The sequence below is a fragment of the Parambassis ranga genome, chromosome 3 (assembly GCF_900634625.1).
Source record: "Parambassis ranga chromosome 3, fParRan2.1, whole genome shotgun sequence".
Lineage (NCBI taxonomy): Eukaryota > Metazoa > Chordata > Actinopteri > Ambassidae > Parambassis > Parambassis ranga.
Genome location: NC_041024.1, coordinates 6,047,948 through 6,069,717, shown reverse-complemented (window position 1 = coordinate 6,069,717; position 21,770 = coordinate 6,047,948). Strand labels below are relative to the sequence as shown.

The window sequence follows — 21,770 nt, the reverse complement described above, 5'->3', positions numbered from 1 at the left end:
GAAAAACTGTATTCCAGCAATAAGTCGCAGAATGCAAAAAGTAAACATACATAAACTACATTTAGGAGCAGAAATAAACCAGTTACGGCACAGGGTTTATTCGTTATCTTCTTAAATATTAATGAGAAAGTTGAAACTTTAGGCCACCAAAGTGGTGTCCATGGGTCGATAAAAAAGAGGAAGGCAGCAGTTACCATTAAACACATCATTTTATTATACAACCAAATGTTTTTTTGAGTTTGTTAAAAGTGAAAAAGGCCAAGGTGACTCAGCGAACCAAATCAAAAAGATGTTCTGTTAAAATTAATATTAACCAGAGAAATGCAGCAAATGTGCACATCTAGGGAACAAGGACAGTGGATTACTACATAAACAAATCATCAACAATCAACAATCAATGTAATTCTAAAATGGAAAGTTTGTCTTTAGAATGAAGACAAAGAAAAACTTGACTCGCCATTCTTAATGTAAAGTCAACCACGTAGTGCTGAAAAACATGTTGTATTTAAAAGGACAAAGGGATGACCACACTTGCCGACCAGGTACTTGAAAGACAAATGACGTGAGAACATATCCTTCTGGCCTCCCTGTGTATCTGACGAACAACGCTGAACTTGTTAGCAGCACAGACACCTCGGCGTGAGCTCGGAAAAAGAAGAGGGCTGTGCCCCAGCTGCCTTTCACATGAAGACAAGACTTGCATCTTCAGAACCTTGTTAGTTCTGTGAAAAGGCCACCGACTAGTTTGGAATATTAAGCAGCTCATGCTGTCGGAAATCAAAAGGATTTTGGGAGAGTGGGAAGCTTCAAAAAGGCTTTGATGGTATATATCGCTCAATCTCCAGCAGATATGACAGAATGAAAAAATAAAGACAGGGGGAACAAAGAACCACTGAGGGAGGAGGGACACCGAGGTTATCCGTCTCCTCAGAATCCTGCATATTCATATATCATTATTCCTCAATCAGAGAGCCTCGCTCTTAAAATGTCAAGACATCTGACTGAAAGGATGGAGACCGAGAGAGAGACAGAAATAGAAACAAAAAAAGGGAAGTAGGCCACTAAAATGTTTCAGGTCATTTATCATATCAGGCACACTCAAGTAAGGCAGTTGTCTTACTTCCAGTAATGTTCAAATGCAGAACGCATTCACATCATTAATAAATCAGCTACATTTACCACTGCCTGCCAAGGTGTCGCCGCACTGCTGCTCTACACTGCATGGAAAAAGAAAGCAGCTGTAGATAAGGTAAATCACACCAATCTCTGTATGTAACTCAAAAGATTCCATTTCTAATTCCGATCATTCCCGTTGTGGGAGGGGAACGGCAATGAGGACGTGAGGGTGAGGGAACGATTCAGCTCTCTTGACAAGACGAAGAAGAAACAAAGGCAGGAAACCGATTAGAAATCTGTGCTATGACTTCTTCTCTGGAGAAATCTAAGATCAGGTAACTAATGAAATGATTGGATCACCAGCAGTGTATACAAGAATAATTACAGCAATTAACAGCAAGACCCAGCTGGAAGACTTTCAAAAATACAAATTTGCACCAAGTGTTTCACAGTTCGACTCCTCGAAAAGCATGTTGATTTAATAACCACAGTCTCGTTGCAAAGAGAAAATTAACAGTGTTTGCAGAAAGCTTCTATTTAGTTTGATAATCTTTAGTCACAGTAAAAAAAAAAAAGATTATTGCCCACAAGGGTGACTTTAATCCATCTTTTAGTTAAAATCAAGTGTGAGATTAAAGCATCTCAGCTCACAGACCTTAAGAATTTACCTGAAATGTCAAGAGTCTGAAGGCCATCCAGCAACAGGTTTGTACATGTGTGGCAGGGGAGAGAAGAGCTGTTCAGTGGGAAAGGTAAAAGCCCTGAGGTGATTTTAAAAATGTCTCTTTCTAGCTGACCTTGTCTTTTGCTATATTCTAGAGGTTTATTTTAAACTGGCCTTTCCAAGCAAATTATTACTCTTGTCAGGGCTGGGGTGCCCTGCCAATCTTCTGCTTTCTCCCCTGTATGTAACTGCTTGAGGATAAATCTCCTCCAGCTCTCTTTGTAGTCATTTGTACCTCTTTCAGCTCAATGACATGCGTTTTGAGGTAAAAATGTTAATGGCATTTATATTATTACACAGCTCAAGGACACATTACACTATATCTTCATTCACTATACTGTATAACCGAAACCTGCCTCTGTACTAGGTGATGATGCTGCAACAAAAAAATAAGGTCCTTGCCACCCAAACACACCTTGACATTTTTTTTAAAGATGTCTTGTACTCAATTTTTTTCCTGTACTGATGCATCAGCCCATCAGTATGTACCGTATCACTAGACCATCATCCCACACAAACAGAGCTCTTTGCTAGGTTGTACTATCAGAGTCTCTTTTACATTAGATGCATAAAGTTAGTTGAAGACATGACATTGAAATTGTGGCGGTCCATCAAATATATCAAGACTAACAGGCCTGTCAGAGCTGAGCAGAATGGCAAATGTGCTCCTCCGGCTCGGCTGATATACAGGGGGTATAGGCAGCAAAGAAGAAGAGGAGAGTTGTCTCCAGTCTCATGGTACAGCACTGCCTATTTATTCAGCTGCACCGCTTTATAAAGCACAAGATGGACAGCAAATGCACTCCTCATCCTGCAGTCAGCTCTTCTACATTTGAGGAGGATTCATAAGGAGAAGAAAAAGTTGTATAAGGAGAGTCTGCGATTATATGAGCACAGGATTTCCATTTTAACAATACAAGTAACTGAATCTTGACTTATTTAAAATAAAATCTCATGAAACCAGATTGTAATCGATGTTGTTGCCGCAAAACTGAACTTCAACTGCCTTTTTTAGGGGCGAGCTCTTCTTTGCCGGCTGCCATGTTGTTTAAGTGCGTCTCTGTCAGGTACAGGTGGAGGAGGGCTGCGCCCACTTTGAACTACAGGAGCACAAGGGGGTGCAATGGCAGTTGGAGTTCAAATCTATGTTAACTCATGGGGAGAAAATCCAAACCTTTTTGCTGTGTGGCTACAGAGCTAAACATAGCTATTGTGCTGCCCTGTTGTGTTGTAAATGGCATTCTAATTTTGTGATAACAACAAAAAAAGTTGTCTGAAATCGACCGGTTAGCACCAGCTTAAACCCTTTCTGTCCTGCCAGTTTGAGCAGAAGCTCATTAGAAGCAGAGAGGCTGCTGAAATTACAAAAAAAAAATGTCCTGCTCATTTGTATGCTGGAGAATATCAATAGAGAGTAAATTAGCAAGACTAAAGCTTTGGAGCATGTACCAACGACCAATGCTGCATCTAGGCTGACAGAGAGCGTCTAACCTTTTGCATGTAACGGATCAATGAAAAGCATGTTTTTCCTCCAACTGTCGTTACACACAGGGTCAAAGCATGCATGTAATTGGCCTAAAATTCACTTGAGAAGATATGAATGCATTTATGATTTTGTTAACATTATCTTCACATATACACAGCAAGTATAATCTTGCAAGAAGCTTCTCTCCATATTATTTTCCTAGCCATCATGGTGACAATTCCCATCTTATCCAAAAGCAAATCATGACTGCAAAAGGGTGGATAGCCACACAAAAAACAGGCGTTTATGTCAGCTAACCATTTGAACATTATGTTTTTTTCTGATGAGGACATAAGTAGAAATATGCTCATTAAAAACCTGTCCAATATGCCATTTACATGAGACATTTTGACATAACACAGTGTTTTTTAAAAGTTTAATCTGAATTCCATTTAGCTGTCTCATTTTCAGGGTTGTGGTATTGCTGGCTCACAGTGTCACATTGGCATGGCTTATTGAACACCTGAATGCAGCACAGCCACCCTTCATGACACCTTCCTGTCCCAGCATATGTCAATATGGCTGCTGTGTAAAAGCTCCCTGTTCACATTTAAATAACTCTAATCTTGTAGGATAATTGTGATATAAACATAACAAGCCTTTTGCAGCTGACAGATTAAATATGTTTATAACTCACAAGCAAGAGGTTTTGGACACTACCAAGTGTGACTACAAAAGAGCCATGAAAAAGGGGAATGAAGTGCTGATGAAGCAGGTACTGTGGTAGCAGTTAAATACTGCTGGGATATCTTCAGAGCTTAGTATGTCCAGCAAATCCAATAAAGACTTAACAGGTCTCTTGGGCCAAGGTCATGTCTCTGTACCCCAAAAGAAGGAAAACTTCATTTGCAAGCCTAATCAAGTGTGAATGTCAGAAGTGCATAGCAAAGGAGGGTCGCGGAAGGCTAATTTTCTTCAGAGAAGATGAGACAGCTTCTGAGTCTCCTGGTTTTGCAATATTGGAGGGTGTGCAGTTGTAAAGATGGCCATTAAAACAATTAACTAAGACATCCTTTATCCACATTGGGTAGAAAGAGTGGATGGCTCTTATGAGAGTGCATGCAAAATGGTAGCCTAGGGACATTTTACTTCACAAGTTTTATGCACTGAGGCTTTCAATTATCACACTGAATGGAAAAGAACTCCTTTATAAATGCAACATTATTTATAACTGCTTTCCTGCTTTAACAAAAAAATTAATGCATTCTAAACGAGCATTCTATATATTCTTCAGGTTTTTTTCCCCATGTCCACAAAATTTCAGTCTTCAATTAAATATCTATTTTGCTTTGAATAGCATATTTGCCATTTAGGAACTTAAGATAAAATTCACATTGCATACAGGAGTGTTTATTATTTGTGTAAGTATTTCATAGACTGCTTACTTTATCTGACCAACAGTAAGAACATGCCATACTGTGTACTGCAATAAAAAAAGGCTGGTGTAAACTTTGCATTTTAATCACATGCTGATCAATAATTTAGCTTGTTTAGGCTCTGATGTTAAATTCTCCCAATATTAATTAAATATTTACAGGAAGACTACTCTTTGTGCAGCTGCTCCTTGAAACATGCCTAGAGAGATATGTGCGTTGCCAAATTTTGTATATTTTGATATTCTGACTATGGCTTGCTTATTTTATTTATTTGACACCAACGACTTTCAAACTGCCTATAAGGGCAGTTTATGTTTCAAAGTAATATTACATATTGTTTTGTTTAATTTGTATTTATTTTGTATGGAAAGCTTGAATTTCATGCAATAGCTCTAAACATATGCCAAATTGTAGAGTTGTATACATGTTTTTTTAAATGGAAATGTTCTATCTGTAGCTTAGCTGTTCCAAAAGTACATTTATTCAAAGCTACCATCTGAATGCAAGGTTTTTTTTTTTGCATGTTTACCAAACCTCTACGGCAGAGGTGGTGAATACACAATTAGCAGCAGCCTACAGTTATAATGGATGCTATTTTAGGAACAAGATCCAGGTAGAAGAGTGCCGAAATTTTACTCTACAAGGGGGCATGAATGCAAGGCAGCAGCAAATACACACACACACACACACAATCGCTCGCGACTGGTAGAAATACCAGCAACCAAGGACAGCATAGACAAACATGCTGTTTGTGTAGCTGGTGCCAAGTTTAGTTTTTTTAACCACAGTTCCTTTACAGACTCCAATTGTTTGAACGAGTGAATGACACAGGGAGTCTGTAGTGAGTAAAAACTGAAGTGAGAAGCATTCAGCCTGTTAGTATAACACAAGAGGTTGGACAGAACACAAGCTGAGAGAGAACACAGTGGCATCTCTATGTGCTGCCACTGAATAGGCACTTGCAAGTCAGACTTCTGAGAAGAACTGCACAAGATTACGGGCTTACATGTGTGGTTAACCCATGAGTATGAGGGGGCAGCGTGATGTATTCTTGGGTTCAAGTACTGATGATGCGACACATGGGACAGAAGGGAAAGGCACAAGCACTCTGCACATGATCATGAGCCAGCCACCCAGAGCATCTCACAGACTGTAGAGTGTTACAATTCCTTGGAAGGCCAGTTTGAAGCCAACAGTTCAGAATCTAGGCAAAATCTACAATACAAAACCAGTGTTTTTTCCATGACTTATTTCACTGAAAGTGTGGTGGATAATGAGAGCACTGAATGCTGGGGGGGGGGGGGGGGGCAACATGGGCCACTTTCTTTTGTTGTACAGGGAGGCTGGTATTTGGCTTTGAAGAGGGGTTTAGAGGAAAATGCCTGGGGGAGGGTCATGACTCCAAAGTATGCAAACATAAGCTGTCTGTGTGTTGTCTTTTGAGGCTAGGCTGTGTTGGCTGTATTGTGTTGGCGACAGGGTAAGAGTAGCCATCGGAGTCCCATAGAGAGACATGACATGTCCAATACCCTCACTGTACTCCTTAGTTAACCGGTAAAGGGCTTGCACTTCAGGGTTTTAGAAAGTGTCGCGCAGTATGTGCAGCCGATCTATTAGTCTATTATTAAACACCATGGGATGATGCTGTTTTGCATGCGTTGAAGACAAAAATCCCAGCGTGAGCAAGCTCCAGCAGTGAGGATGACACAAAGATGACTATCGGCATCCTGTAGGACACATATTTAGGCACGCTGAAAAGCAGATAGTTTAATATCTTGTCATCTGCAGCTTATAGGGCAGCTCTTATCTCTTGTTTAAAACAAAACAGTTTTAGTGAAAAGCAACAAATATAAGGGTTTAGTCTTCTTTTCAGCTTCAGTAGCCTTTGTGCTCTAAACCCTTTGTTCTTTGGTGCTTTTAAGGTTTGCTCAGGGTTGAAGACGCTTAAATGTGGTGATTTATATTATAAAAAAGGCAAAACTGTCAAAGGTGGAAGCAGGCACCCAGCATGGAAAAAGCAGCAGGTGTGGATAGATCTAGTACAGCTACTCTATAAAAGTGTCTTATATTTTAAATAATTCTTTTTCAAATTATATTATTTTTTTGCCAACTGTTTTCACTACACTACCAATAGCTATTACAACTACTTTGATTACATTTACCATTACCAGTCATTGTTTAGCAGTGTTTATGTCTTGGGAATTAGTGCCAAGTTCAACCATTTATCACTTATCTAGCCAGTTAAAACCATTATGTATAGATAAATACTTTTAATCTGCAAACCTATTGGCCAATGATTTTAAGTCACCTTTTTGCTACCAAGATTTCATGCATCTCCAAAGTAACAGAACATAGCATAAAGACACCTTTGCAGAAATTATAGTTTAATTAAAAAAGTGCATTGGGAATCATTGCTTTAGATGACAGATTAAAACCTTTATTTGTCCCACAATGGGGAAATTGTGTGTTTTTATCATCTGACTGGCTGGATAAACACAAAGAAATGAGGACATCTGAATACAGGTCCTTGTTCAATGAATGTACAAAGATCCCAGCAGTATAATTAAGAAGTAAAGAACTGCAACAAAACAACCCAAATGACCAACGTTCAGTGAGCTGCAAGTTTGACTGTAGAGGTCTCTAAGCCATGAGATGTTTTTCAGAAAAAGGCGAGTGATTATATTTTAAAATTAATGATATTAAAAAAAACAGAATAAAGATTTTGAACTGCTGCCCTAAATATTTCAGGAGATCTAACATTATACAACTACTATTATTATCAAACAGGGAGAGAAAAAAAGCCATTTACATATCTTCAGGTTATAACTTGGGAGCATTATTTTTCTTGTGCCGTTGGTGTAAAACCTTTAAGAGTGAGAAAAAAAAATGCCTCACTAAAAAACCTCTGTTTTAAAGTTTAGTAGGGATGATCAACACGCTTTAAATAGGTGTCTTGAGTCCAATCATCAATCATCCAATCAATCCTGGTTGTGTAGGTTGTCCTGGTCTAGGTAGCCTTGATCGTGTATGTGGAACAGCCTGTCCCATTTGTGTTCTGGTGTCTCTGTGACACATTCTTTCTTTGGTGGGTTCTGTAATTTTTTCCATCTTGGAGCACGGAGGATTTCCTGCTCTCTGTCCTCCAACTGTGTGACCTTGGCCTTGATCTGTTCTGGTGTCTATGTGACACATTCTCTCTTTGGAGGTTACAGTGATTTTAATCGTATTGGCAGTCTTTCTACCAGCTCTTTGGTCCCACGGTCTATACTTGGCCCTGCTCTTGGACAGTTGGTTGCAGGGATCCTTGCTCTCAGCAATCAGGTCACTGTCACGTTGCTTGAGCTCCTCTGGTTCGTTTGCTTCCTGCTCCTGTTTCAGTTGATCTTCTAAGGAGGACCTGTCCTCTGACAGTTGGTTTATTATACTGTCTTTTTCCTGGATGGTCTTGTTGGCCTTCTGTAGGTCACACCTCAGGATGCAGACCTTGTTGGCCAGCTCCTCACACTTAGAAAACCACTGGCTATATTTTTCGGTAGCCTTTCTGTGGTTTTCACTGAGCTGTTCCCACTTTACCCTTGACTCTAGAGTCACCTTTTGCTGCAGAGTCAGAGACTGGTCTAAACACTCCTTCAACTGTCTGAACCTGGCCTTGCTCTTGGCCAGTTCGTTGCAGACATGAGTTTTTTCAGCAGACAGGTCAGTAATGACATTAGCCTGATAAACCACCTCTGAATGAAGTTTGCTGTTATGTTTCTTGAGCTCATCAAGGTATATCTCAATGCTTTCTCTTGATTCCTGCTCACGTTTCAGCTGATCTTCGAAGGAGGACCTGTCCTCTGACAGTTGGTTTATCACACTGTCTTTTTCCTGGACGGTCTTGTTGGCCTTCTGTAGGTCACTCCTCAGGGTGCAGACCTCGTTGACCAGCTCCTCACACTTGGAAAAACGCTGGGTATATTTTTCGGTAGCCTTTCTGAGGTTTTCACTGAGCTGTTCCAACTTTACCCTTGACTCTAGAGTCACCTGTTGCTGCAGAGTCAGAGACTGGTGTACACACTCCTTCAACTGATCTTCTGAGGAGGACCTGTCCTCTGACAGTTGGTTTATCACACTGTCTTTTTCCTGGACGGTCTTGTTGGTCTTCTGTAGGTCACTCCTCAGAGTGCAGGCTTCGTTGGCCAGCTCCTCATACTTGGAAGAACACTGGGTATGTTCTTCGGCAGCCTTTCTGAGATTTTCATTTTCTTTTGTGAGGACGGTCCCGTTGGCCTTTTCCAGTCCAGTGATCAAGCCGTCTGATTCCACAATAAACTGCTTCACCGTCTGTCCTTTCTTCTCGCGCTTCTCTCGTTCTTTGCACTCTTTCTTCTCTTGCTTCTCTTGTTCTTGGCGCTCTTTCATCGCACGCTTCTCTTGTTTTTGGTGCTCGTTCTTCTCTTGTTTTTGGCGCTCGTTCTTCTCGTGTTTTTGGCGCTCGTTCTTCTCGTGCTTCTCTTGTTTTTGGCGCTCTTTCTTCTCGCGCTTCTCTTGTTCTTGGCGCTCTTTCATCGCACGCTTCTCTTGTTCTTGGCGCTCTTTCATCGCACGCTTCTCTTGTTTTTGGCGCTCTTTCTTCTCGCGCTTCTCTTGTTCTTGGCGCTCTTTCATCGCACGCTTCTCTTGTTCTTGGCGCTCTTTCATCGCACGCTTCTCTTGTTTTTGGCGCTCTTTCTTCTCGCGCTTCTCTCTTGATTGCAGAAGCTGAAGCATTGCTTTGAACTCTAAAAATATTTAAAAAACACATCAGAATGCATATGAATAGAAGCTGAATGGCAGAACAAGAGCTGAATTACTCTGAACACAAGCTGAATCAGTCATAAGAGCAGCTGAATTAATCTGAACAGCAGCTGGATAATTGCTTTGAATAGGAGGTGAATTGTCTGATCTTGGAATAATAGCTGAGGCTTAGGGAGACTAAATGATTTTTATGTGGACATGTTGTTTTGCGATTCTGGAATCAGATCTACTAATTCCAGCCTGTAACCCTTCTCCTTATGTCCATTGCAGATATGGCAAACAACAGATCATCAGCCAAATAAAACCATCTACTGTAACTTTAAGTAGACAACAGCTTCCTCCCAGCTTTTTTTTTGAGTTGAGTCTAACATCAATGTAACTTCACAGAGAGCTCCACCGTCTCTACAGTCCCTGGGTTTACATTTCTCTGGTCTCTCTATCACACAGAATGGAGTTCGCCCCAATACGCACAGACACACACACACAGCATGTGCGTAAATGCACACGACTCTCTCTCCCTCTCTCTCTTTGAATGAACTCGATGAAGTTGCACTTATCACTCACTACTGTTAGTACTCACCACGAATCTGACTGTATGAAGAAACCTGTTGCTAAGATGTTAGCCTCCTCTGCAGCTGTGTTTCTCCTTCTTCTCTGATCCTTCTGTTCTCCGCGTTTAGTCCAGTAATCACGCTTGAAATTATTCTCCTTTAGGACGCCTATTGCTTTGCACTTCAGGCAGGTTCGTCTCCACGGAACTCCCCAAAATATCCTGCTGTGTCTGTCTTTGGAACTGACCAACAATACCTTTATTGCAAAAAGGTGTACCTTTATATACCTTTGGGCTGTTACCGTGGTGACAGGCTGACACAGGATCAAAGGTATGCCTTTGAATCAAAGGCATGCCTGCCTGTATCCATGGCAACCTGAATGTTTATTGCTGCTCTTAATGCCCCTGACTGCAGCTCTCTCTGTCCCCCTCCTAATGTGTTTCCAATGTAAAAACACCCTCTAAACAACTTCTGTTTTTGTCCCAACTGAAGCCTTCAGACAAAAAATATGGACACCGCCAGAATCACAAGATGTTGCTCTACAACACAGTATATGCGATGTGGACATGTAGCAAACAGCTCCATAGCGATGAATATGGCAGATATCATAATGATTGACAAAGAAGTAATACCGAATACTATACAGCTGAAGGATGATCAATATGACAGATATAATTCCTAAAGTCTGATAAAGACTACAAATATGGCTGTTTTGTATGCTTCTTGTGTGACAGCCTGTCACCATGGTAACAGCTCTGCCTGCCTAATTAAGCTTAAGTAATGTTGGAGAGAGAGGTGTGTCAGCCTCCTGTTACTCCTCTCAGGGCAGATCCCATGTATTTTAATGGGGGGTTGCACCCTCTGAACAAGTGCTCGGTGTGTCCAAACCGAAACACTCAGACAAAAAATTTAAAAACTAATGACAGTAAATAGAAAGACAAATAAATAAGTTTATGTTTGTGAGTTTTCAAGTGTACATTTTTTAGTTAGGATGCTAGCAGATATGCAGTTTAGCTAAGTTACTTCTGGCTGGCTATGCTAGCTTAGATTGCTAGCCTTCTAATTTTACACACACACACACACAACAGTAAAAAATGGACTGTACCCTGCACATACACACTGACTGTTTACATGCTGACATGTTTGCATGCAGTAACAGTAACTGCAATACTGTTTATCTATTTCTTTCTTTATGCACCTTAATATCCAATCCAACTGCACATGTACAGCTGTTTACCTCCTGACAGTTGCACTATGATTCATTCTCTGCTCAATTTGCACAACAGCTGATGTAGCACACATGCACATTTACATGTATATGTATGTAGCTTCATTTACTTCCATAGTTTATATTTTTGTGTACTTATTTGCATCTTTTTGCTCTTCAAATTGCTCTTTTGCAAATTATTCTATTTTGACTTCTTAAACCTTTATGGCATTCAGTGTGAGCAGCAAAGTAAGAATTTCATTGTACAGGGAAACCAGTTTCTATACTGTGCACATGACAATAAGCCCTTTGAATCTTGAATCTTGAAAACAGAGCACCACAAGCCAGGGGCTCGAGGCAGACCTGGATGCTAAATTTTAATTAATTTGAACAACCCTACCCAGCAGGCTTACATGATTAGCAGACCAATCATTAGCTTTAATTACACATTCAAGCAGCTTACAAACGGCCAGCTAGCATTCAGCAGCTAACTGTAACTTAGCATGATGCTATTGGGAAACATTAAGTAAACTGCATCCTGTTTGTGTTGAGCTCAATGCTGAAAACATTAGGAGAGTGATGTTCTCTCTGGCTCCAAGGTGGAGTTACCTTCAACGGGTGGAGGCGGAGCCACTTTGTCCATCTTTATTTACAGTTTATGGATGAGGTGGTTTAAGTCCGACGCAGTGCTCAGTAGGGGTGGGCGATATGGCAAAAAATTTATATCACGATTCTTTAATGATAAAATCACGATCTCGATTTTATCACGATTTGTTTTTACATTGACACTAATTTGCATGTTTCTGTGTAAATGACTTCAGGTAGCCTACTCAAAAAAAAAAACTATCAGTAGATTTTAAAGGCAAACAACGTGCACTCAGTATTAGTTTACAATAAACATGAAAATTTAAATAACAATTACAGAACAAAATAAAGTTTTATTTCAAATAGGTTAAAAGGAAGACTAATGTAGTTCTGTAAAGTATTATTCAACAGTCATTTAAACAGACTGAAGTGTGCCTCCTAAGGTTAAACAATAAATACAGTATGAGACTTAAGTAACTCTTAAAGTTCAATGTGATTTAGAACAAATGATCAAACTTTCATGGGAATCATATCTAAGGACAAACGGAGCTGCTGCTGTCAGCTCTGTCCACCGTTTAGTCCTCATATGGAGCCTCTTCATCAAATGCCTGCGTTATTGTTTTGGTGACGTCATCAGCTGTTGCCTCTGTCTGCATCTGATGTACACATGGGGCCCTCCCACTGCACACACACACACACACACACACACACACACACACACACACACACACACACACACACACACACACACACACACAGAGGTTTAGAAGAGCCGCTGACGGCACAACAGCAGCGAACCTGAATATAACGAGCTGGTAATGTTCAGAGAGGTGGGCGCGTACGTGCTCGTAGCATACATTCGTACACACGCGGCCCTTCCACCGCGACACACGTCGCGCGCGCACACACACAGGCTTAGAACACGCGCCGCCGCTGCCGGCAGAAACAGCACCGAACATAACGGTGGAGTTGGACCAGTTGCTCCGTTCTCTTTTCGTTTTCAGCCGTAGCTTCCTAACAGGGAGGCTGTCATTGGTTGGTCGTGTTCACATTAAGCGCACTGAGAGTTGGCCGAGGAAAAAAAACTCATGCGTCTGCGCGAACATAGAACTGCAATTAATAGAACGTGCTCTATGGACGATAAAACGATCTCTCCGTTCTGGTAGATCGCCGGTACGTTCAAATCCTTCACGATCATTTATCGTCAAATCGCACACCCCTAATCATAAGTCATTTAAATAACAGGATGTTTTAAGGTTGTGTTGCTCATCAAGACTTTAAAACACACCAGCATTCTATCTGGATCAGCACTTTTGGTTCAGTGTGAACGTGCAAAGGTGACATAATGAGGTGGTCTTCTTTGCAGCATTATAACACGATCTTTGTGTGAAGTGGGCTGATGTCTCCCTGGTAAAATGTGCATGTCTAAAGAATTAGTTCTGAGAGATTTTAACCCGGCCTTTAGAACCTGGCTGCTATGCATTCTTGCTGAGGCAGACATGTTTAAAACACAGAGAGCACAAAATAATATAAGGGAATGATATTTATTTAGAGGCAACTGCATAATAGAAAGAGCAGGTGGATCAAAGACAGCGTGTCTGAGCCTGGTACAGGTTAAAGGATGTAATTACCACAGCACATTGGACTGGACGTGCTACAAGCTGCATATCTGATTTCTACTTTGCACCCACTCTGCAGCACTACTGCCACAGAAAAGGGGCCAAAAATGAGCAGAGTTCAATATAAAACACTGTTACCATTTGACAGCTTTCAGCACTGTGCTCCTCAGTGTTTCAAACCCCCGCAATTTGAAACAAGATGAGAGAACTTCAGCTGCAAGGACACTTGACTGTTTCGTGCAGTGTGGTGAAATGTGCTGATTAAGGGCACTCATCAGAGAAGAGACTGAAATGGCTCTGGAAGGACATGCATCAACAATAAATCAAAGCACAACGACATAAAACTGCAGTCTGCCAAATTTAGCAGATAGCACTAGATAGGGTGCTATGTTTAATATTTACTGGAGATGACAAACTCAATGGGGGGAATATGGGTTTAATACCAAAGAGCAGCAAGAGCTGCACACCAGCAGACCAACAGCAGCCTTAGTGTGTTCTGTCTGTACAGAGGCTGGGGTACAAATCACCCTGCAGTTGGGTGTATACAAAAAAAAAGTAGGCTTTGGCTGATTGTTACATTGCCAGTGTGGGCAGATGAAGTGATTAAAATAGGATCTGTTCTGTCAAACGCCTTTTGCAGCTTAAGACTGCAACTGTGACGACTTTAATACAACAGAGACGTTCAGATTTGGTCAAACTGTGCGACTCCTGAAACAGTGAAGAAAGACATCAAAGGCCATAGTATCTTTAATTTAATATATTAAAAAATATGGAATGGAGCTGTAGTGTGAAAAGGGATAAAAGCAGCATTTTGCTGCATGGGGTTTTCTGCTGGAGGAGTATCTGTTGAAAAGGTACAATTTGCAGCGCAGCAGGAAATGGCCGTAATACATCTAAGAAGGTTGGATAGAGCTGTTGATCAATACCAGGGATTTGAGGTTTGCTTCTGCTGATGCTGAGATTTATGGATTTCAAAGCTCTTTGTTTGGGTTTAAATTGGATGTTGGTATTTTAAGTTTCATTTAGAATCTCATCTCTTAGGAAGTAGTAAAACTCAGGATATGTTCTAAAGTTTTGCACTTCTGGACTTCCATGATGGATATGAAACCATGAGATAACTCAAATTTCTTGTTTCTATTAATTGTCTTCTATCATTTTTGACATTTAATCATCTATGTGCTCCCACTAGCCTGCCGACACAAACCAGCGTACCAGTAATTTTTAGTCACAAGTAGTAAAAAGCTGTAATTTCACAAAACCAACCTTTCATTTATAGTGAAACATCTGACAAACAGGTCTGTCTCATTAGAAGAAAGTCTGTAGACAGATACCAACCTACTAATCACAAGGTAAATGTGTTTATGCAAAACATTATTATAATACACACTTTAATTCAGCTATTGTGTCAGATCTGTCTAAGACAATTTAATCCAACATGAAGCTGCTCATTAAGATTGTGTACACAGAGATTCATCAGTGACAGAAATCTCAGATCGCTGTACGGCTGCAGCTAGCAGGAAATATCTGAACAGCACCGCAAGAAAAATGCTTAAAATATATACATATAATATTTATATCATACATTTCTTAGTCATGCCACGAAAACTATCACTTCTCACTCTCAGCCTCTGAAGCACAAGTGTCATCCACTGGGGCAAAACCTGCTTTGTGTCCGCCTCACTCTGCTGCCTTTCTGGTTCACTTGTTCATTCAAAGCACCAAATAAAACCAGACAGCAAGTTTTAGAAATGGTACCCAGGCTGACTGCCAGGGATCAATGTCGCTTGCCAAAGTTGACAGAATGGCGGCCATAATTTCAAAGATTACAAGTACAGTGATAAAGTTTCTGAATAACAGAGCCCATTATTTCAGTTTTAATTTGAACTTACTGAAACTTTGCATTTCTAGGAGTTTCAACCTCATTTCACACTCTGTCAATATTTTAAAGGTCAGGATGGAGCTTTGGCACTGAAATCAGAGTGCTGTGCTTAAAGGGTACATTTCAGTGTGATGAATAATGTCCTCCTGCAAAGCTATTTTTGATTTTATAGCATAGATGTGACACAGAAAGACAGGTCAAAGAAGTAAAGGCTTTTGAAAGACTTTGCTGACACATTTGTATTCCCCCATTGTGGTAGTCGCATTATAGATGACAGTAAATCAGTCAAACAACCCTTTCATTAGTCTAATTAGAAGATTTTACATCCAAAGTTGGAGATTTTAAGATTTATAACATAAAAAAAGTGACTGTCAAGAGCATTTGGCAATTGTTAAGACTCCAAGATAATTACACGCTGAAATAAAACTAGTGACAGAGCAAAAAAAAAAAAAAACTTAAAAAAAAACTTAAATATGTAATTACGCTCCGACATTCTTCAGTCAGTACTTCACAGTCATAAAGCACTGGTCTGTGGCTGTAAATAAGACCTATTGATCTTTAAAACATTAAAGATAACATTCAAACAGAGAAAAGAAAATAGAGAAAGCCTTGAAAAGTAATGAATGTCATTTATGGTTTCACCACTAAAAGTAAGTTCAATTACCTAGTTTGAAATGCTTAAAATGTCATCAAGATTCTCATCCCTCATTAAGAGTCAAGGATCTGAAAATATCAAATTATTTTTCATTTCAAAGAAGCTTCAGAAGAACCTGCACTGATTAGCTTCAACATGACCACTCACAGAATATTGTTGACTATCTCATAACAACACTGCCAGAATAGGAACACAGTCATCAGTCATCGAGGTGTAGAGGGGTGAAGTGACAATCAGCATTACCCTGCTTAGATCAGAGTTGCCAACAGGTAGTAGAGCCGTGAACCAGACACAGGATGTTGGGAGATGTGCTGGAACATGTCTGATCCACAGTGGCTACACCTCACAACATACGGGACTTAAAGGATCTGCTCAGTGTTCGAGCATGCCTACAATGCTATTGCAGAGGTCTTGCAGCGTCTTTGTACCAGCAGCACATTACGCTGAGCTGAAGTGATCAGAATCACAGGGAAGGTCATACATCTTAGAGAACAAAACACATTTGCAAGTGAAGGGCGCCAAATGTTCAAACCATTTGAAAAACAAATTCAAAAGTATAATGATGCTGTTTTTTTTCCAGCATCTAAGCCAAACTGTCTATCACTCGGTTGTGTCTCCTTTTCCTTTTTCTTGTACAACTCTCACCGCTGGACACTGACACTAGACACTTATTACCATATACTTCAAACCAATCCACTGTTTCTATTCACACTCCTGCTGTTTCTCCATTTTCTTCTTGCTTTGTGAGTCTTTATACAGAGCTTTCAGTGGTTTCTCCAACTATTTTGTCCTCATAACGTATTTTCAGCTGCTTACACTACCATTCTGTTGCATTTCACATCATATTTCAGGAGGCACGTAAAGGATTTGTGTTTAAAATTTTGCAAAAACATGCAGAATGTTTCACCAAAGCAACTTCGGCTATTCTTTCTGTTTCACAGCCATGAGATACTAAAGCTACGTTCATAATGAGGTGCTGTGTAAACACAAAGCTAACAAATTTTTATCATCATACACAGCAGAAACATTAACTTCAGAGACCATTCACTACTCCACTAATGATTAGGGATGCGCGATATTGAATTTTTGCCAATATATTCCAAGCTCTTTATCCAACTGCCAGTGCTGGTATACTGCGTATTGTTCCTAAATGATTTGTTTATGAAGCCTTTCGCGTGGAGGATTTAACATCTTGAGACCAATATTTAAATTTGTAGCACTCCTCACACACCCACTACTGATCCATCATTGCAAATAACAACGGTCCTATAATCTTCGGACACTTTAAAACCTCCAAACTGTACGTTTGCCAATGCAATGCTGTCATTTTTGATGTGTACACCAGAGACAAAGTGATCATTACTCACTGTCTACCTATCTGCCGATAATGATAATCTTCTCAGCCAATACCGACATTTCATTTTAAAGCAATATCTGCCAGCAGCGACAACCTGCCAATAATATGTCGCATCCCTACCAACAATGAGAAGTATCTACAAACTAGCACTGAGATGATGAAAACACTTCAGCTGGCATACAAGCCTTATAAGAGTATTAGAAAACACTCTCCGTCTGGGAGGCACTACTTCTTCTTCCTTAGACTAGACGCTACACTGACTCACAAACCAACTAGTAGTGTCTCAAAATAATACGAACGCAACATCGACAAGTTTTTATTGTTATCAAAATCCTTAAAAAATAGTTATTACAGATCTATGACCTGTATATCTCATATAAACTGATAACACCGATGAGTTCTTATCAATGCTTTTTATACATCTTCTTTGATGGACATTTAGGTGAATAAACACACGTCCTTAAATAGCCTAAAGCCAGCTAAGGAAATCCTTAGACAATGCACACTGTTAACAGCTGTGCAGCTACCAAAGGAGACAGAGATTAGTCTGTGAGGGATGGTATGGGCAGACAGTCCAATCTGTGCTCTCCAGTATTCACCACTAAAGTTCTGTCTAAAATAACAGCAGAGCTGCAGACATGCGTGGCGCTTGTGGGTGGGGTACACAAACCTTTGAAGATGGAGAAGTTGCTGCACATCAGAAACAGACACTATTCTGTAGTTACTGACAAGTACCAGCGCTCAAAGCAGCTCTTCTGTTGCTTGCGGGTTCAAAACAGTTCTTTACCTACAGATGCCTGGACGCTAACTATCCGGGTGACACAAGTTAAGTTTGTCAGTTTCATTCACAAAAAACGCCTGTCATGGCTACCTCGCCACCTCATCACCGCCTCTAAAACAGGACAGTATTGTAAAACCGATATTGTTGTGTTGAGCTGGCAGGCGACCTAGCCAGCTAGCTCATCCAAGCTACTTTATACTAAGCAGATGTATCGTTAGCATACAAGCTAACATATGCATTCCTGAGACTGAGTCGACAGCAGAAGTTCCTGCTTTCGTCCTCTCTGGTTCCGTTAACACAACAAGCCGAAAACCTTTTAAAAAACAGAGCTATCGGTAAATTGTTCCACGAGTGTAACTTATGATGTGGCACAAGAAGACGAGCGCGACTTAATTGTTGCTTTGATGATGTGAAACTCAACTGTGAAAATATCAGCTAGCACAGCATAATGAGTGTCTGGACACAAGGAGCCAATAACGGTAGCAACCTTACCTGCAGAACTAAAGGTGCCGTGCAGGACCGGGGTTTGTTCACAGACGCCAGCAGTTGTTGTTGTTTTCTGTGAATCGGACAGTTCGAAAAGACTCCGGTTATACCTCTGAATCACGGTCAACCAAAGACAGCCTGACTGTGCTGCCTCCCAGCCACAACAGCGACTGAACACAGTCCAGCGTCTGCTCCTCACTGGGAAGACTCTTCAATATCGCGAGATAATACGAGAACACGGAAATCTCTGTGAACCAATCAAATGAGCCGAGTGGAGCCAGGCGTTTGTTTATGTTTGTGCTTGATAAAATAAAATAAAATAAAATAAAATAAAATAAAATAAAATAAAATAAAATAAAATAAAATAAAATACAACGACCAACTGCAGCCAGTTATTTTGTGCTTGTTAAAATAAAATAAAATAAAATAAAATAAAATAAAATAAAATAAAATAAAACGACTAACTGCAGCCAGTTATTTGGTTATTTTGTGCTTGTTGATATAAAATAAAATAAAACAAAATAAAATACAACGGCCAACTGCAGCCAGTTATTTTGTGCTTGTTAAAATTAAATTAAATAAAACGACCAACTGCAGCCAGTTCTTTGGTTATTTTGTGCTTGTTGAAATAAAATAAAATAAAATAAAATAAAACGACCAACTGCAGCCAGTTATTTGGTTATTTTGTGCTTGTTAAAATAAAATAAATTAAAATAAAATGACCAATTGCAGCCAGTTATTTGGTGTTTGTGCGCTTTATAAAATAAAGAAAAATAAGATAAAAGTTAGTTGTACAGCAACATAATGTTTCCTTTAGAACATGTAGATAAACAGATGGACAGACAGATGGAAAATACAAATCTAGAATGCCTGTTACTGTGTATTTACTGAGTTCTGTGATTAATCCTGATGAAGCAGGTTATCTAATGCATGTTGTTAGAGCAAAAACACTTAATGTTGCCTCAGGTGGCATGCTTAATACAGTACAGCCTCAGGTAGGATTAACTGGTGCTTTAAAACAAATCTGTAATTAGAGGGTATCCAACATAGATAAAAAAATATTTTTTAATTTCTAAATGAGAATTTGATTGTATTTTCTTGTAATTTCTTGCTAACTATATTCATACAATCAAGATTGAAATGAAAGACAATACCCATGGCAGAAACATTCCTTTGTTTATTTACCACTGGCCCTGGTTTTCAGCTCTCTCTCCCTGCCCTCCCTGATCTAATTCCTGTCTCAGTATGATTGTCCATCCTCTCATTACCCTCCCTTTGCTGAGTTTCTGTGTGGGGTTCCTCTGTTCTCCATGTTTGTGTGGGTTTCCTGACAGCATCTTGTTTTCTCCTCCTACAGTCTTTTATTGTTGCTTCTCTTTGTTTGGCGTCGTTGTCTTTGTTTCAGCAGCACGTCTTTGTGTATCTTCCTGAACACTTGTTCCTGGCACTGTGTGTGAGAACACTGGAAAGTGGAGTTGAATATCCCCTGGAATTTAGCTTGTTGTAATTCTACCTATGCGTATGAAAATATTTTTTCTTTGTTATACTTTGTCATTGGCTTTCTATTCCATGTATCCCACTCACACAAAACACAACATAGGAACTAAATGCATGCACACTAGAATGAGGAAACACTGTTGAAATGCTCAAATGGGTTACATAAAGTGTAATTTTAAGCTTTACTCTTAGCTCTAATGCCACCATATTTCAAAAAAGACTTGAATAAATGAGAAACCACCCTATGCCATCGCTCCCTTCTTGTCTGTAACACAAAAGACTTTCCCCCTCGGGGATAAATAAATGAATTCTGATTCTGATTTTCTCAACAGGAGTTGATGCCAAGCATGATATTATACACCATGAGGAAGAATAAAGGAAGATGATATCATCACAGGCAAAAGGAACCCAGGGTACAACACATGCATGATGCAAGACTGTAACATCTCTGCAATTTTAAAAAAACAGCCAAGTGCTCTCTTACTGCCCCTGTGAGTGCCACATATCCCATAACTGGCAGCAATCCTGTCACACACTGGCTGCTAATGTCCTAATGGAAGACTGATTGGTCTAATTCCTTTTTTAACATTAATAAATTCCCATGATTATCTGTTCTACTAAGTCACTTTGGCCCTGTTCACACTGGGGAAAAAAATGTGGCTTAGATCAATCCAGATGTGTTTTTTTCTGAATCCAGTTTGATTTCAAGCCGGCTAGATCCACCCTCGAGAGGTGGATCTAGCAGGATTGGCTCAAATGTGGCTCAGGTGTGAACGCAAATGTGGCTAGTGAATCCGGCTAGCCACATTATTAGCCATATTACGAGGCGCCACCTAGTGGTTTGGAGAACAGCAAACACGCTGGATGAAGCCGGATTGAGTGCGGACACAACTGTGTGCTAGCCAGATTTGAATATAGGTCTGAACGCATCCAGCTTAAAGGCTGTCTGGGCTCAATCCTACTCTGGAATGACTTTCTCCAGTGTGAACGGGGCCTTAGTCTGTCACTTGGGTCCAAGGGTGTAATTGGCTCAAAAATATTAGATACATTGCCCCAGTTGTTCATCACCAGAGGACTAGCTCTACTGATTTTTGTGATCACCTGACTTTTCCTTTGAATTCTGTGATGTTCTCAGTGAGCATAATTTTTTAGACTATGAGATTCAGCCAATTGCAGTGCTCATGTGTCAGCATGTTTGTAGCTTGACTGTAAGTTCTTAATGTTAGCATGATGTGTGTATGTAGCTCAAAGACTCACAGGGGGCTGATGATGTTTTGTTTTTTCCCCTAAAGTCAAATATGAACCTGGAACTGTGACAATCATCATTAGTCAAATAGATTGAGATAATATTATGTTTACTGAAGTGTTTATGCAACTCTACAGGCATAAATCTACTTAAGACCAACATTTCTTGCCATTTTCTCTTTATCCAAAACAAAGATACCCCTGCTGATATTAATTCCTGTGTGAATGACTATTTACAGCTTACCTCGAACTTTATATTAGTGATGGAGTTACCAGACAAGGAACAAAAGCTGCTAAAATAGTATTTTTAATGGAGATATAATGTTCCCAAATAAAATAAACTCATTTTTCAAAGGGGATATAACTATATTTAAAATACCTGGATAATGTA

General features: G+C 40.0%; 1 protein-coding gene across 2 annotated transcripts in view; it reads right to left on the bottom strand.

Moving 5' to 3' along the window:
* The window catches only part of glceb (glucuronic acid epimerase b), a 46,612-nt gene extending 27,795 nt beyond the window's left edge, over positions 1–18,817 (bottom strand). For both annotated transcript variants that reach the window (XM_028401407.1, XM_028401406.1), the window contains exon 1: positions 18,644–18,817. The gene's annotated coding sequence lies outside the window, so the exon portion shown is untranslated. The remainder of the gene's footprint in view (positions 1–18,643) is intronic.
* Positions 18,818–21,770: the final 2,953 nt, after the last annotated feature.